The sequence below is a fragment of the Cantharellus anzutake genome (genome assembly GCF_015039405.1).
Source record: "Cantharellus anzutake strain C23 chromosome Unknown EI90scaffold_6, whole genome shotgun sequence".
NCBI classification, from domain to species: domain Eukaryota; kingdom Fungi; phylum Basidiomycota; class Agaricomycetes; order Cantharellales; family Hydnaceae; genus Cantharellus; species Cantharellus anzutake.
The window spans coordinates 1241144-1242837 of record NW_024066956.1 but is presented as its reverse complement, the minus strand read 5'-3'; positions in this window follow the sequence as shown (position 1 = coordinate 1242837).

Below are 1694 nucleotides of genomic sequence, written 5' to 3'. Positions count from 1 at the left end.
CCGACCTCGGACTTTGACCCCACCTCCGCTTATACCCATTGTATTGGTTAGCTCATTCCATTTAATTACCTTTGCCAATATTCCGGAGTTTAACCTCCGAGTTCGGACTTTCCGGACTTACTCCGGACCTTGCAACTATTGCATTGTCCATTTCAATTCCGCTATTCTCCCTCATTCCTATTTGGGCTGCTGCTTCCTTTCTATTCAGTCAGCTAGCCATTCCCGACTCCCATCCTCCTTCCTTCCTTCTTGGGTCTTGGCCCTTCATTCCTCCTTTGGGAAACACCATTGAGTCAAACACTTGACCCTCGGTGTTGTTCCTCTTTCCATCTCCCTTTGTCTCCTTTTGTCCTACCCTTGTTCCTTTTGATTCCGGACCCCTCCTTATATACAATGTACCTAGTAACTTGTAACCTCAGTCCGAAATCGACTTGAATTCCCCCAAGAGACTTTCCCTCTGCTAGATCCGAAATTAGGGACCCCTAGGACAACCAGCAATGGCACAGCGCTCCACCTGAGTCGCTGAGGCCAAGGTCCTTCCATGCTAAGTCTCCGATTCCATTCCGGAGTCGTCCGAATCCCCGCGTTCTAACACAGGTGTCCCTGTGGGGGATCCCAAGGGCGTCCGCTGTGAACGCGCAAGCTGGACATAGCGGGGGTCACCCGGGGCACCCGGGCTGGGCGTGTCGTGAGCATGCTGCAGGTGGGTCAATGGTACATTGATACAAGGAAAGGTCGTCTGTGTAGAATAAAGAGAAAATAAAGAGAAAGTGAAATAAATGAAGAGGAAGTGAAATGGAGAAAGAAAGAAAGAGGAAGGGGGGAGGAGGTAGGAGAAGGCTGGGTGGTGGGGTACCAGGTGAAGTGGGGCCGGGTGGGGCCGGGTCAGGGGGGTGTGCCCTGACAGGAACCGCAAGTAACAATTGCGGAAATCTCTACTTTGTCAAAACCCACATCCACCACCGCTTGTGTGTAAACACCATTTACACACGAATCCTCACGGAACAAGTGAGGAGGAACACCAAAGACATAACCTTTGGGTCGAAATCTATTTTCAAAAAACTCCTTCTCTTCATCACTTTCCCCTCTGCGATACCCATGTATCACCGTTCACTTCAAAGTGACAGCCCCACACCCATTTATTCTCTCAATTCCTCTCACCGACATGTATAAATCATCCACTTTAAAGTGGCGACAATAAAACACTCATTGATAATCTCAAACTCAATGTAACTCAATTTGTTATTATTTTTATTCTCTTCATCATCAACCTTGTATGCATTGCAAATACAACGCAAGGGGGGAGAATGTCAGGGCAATAGCCCCAAACCCTGAGCCATATGTAATTACAAGATACATATAGTCATGTGGGTAAGCGGTAACTTCTGTTAACTGCTTACACACACTGTAAAATACACATCTTTGTATCACTTACGGCTCTGTGTGCTGAGCTACCCCACTGAGACCTCACACTTGGGGAGGAGATATTCCACCTCCTCAGGCTATGTGCAGACTCAGGCTACCACCCAAAATTATGGCATACTTCCGTCGCAGTGGCTTTGCAGAAACCAAACAGGGACTACTCCCTCCCCAGATCATGTAGACTGATTCAATTGCTGGAAGTCTCAGGCAAAGCCCTTGAATGGATCCAAGCCCACAGGCTAGCATACCTGGCAGCTAGACACCATTTATTC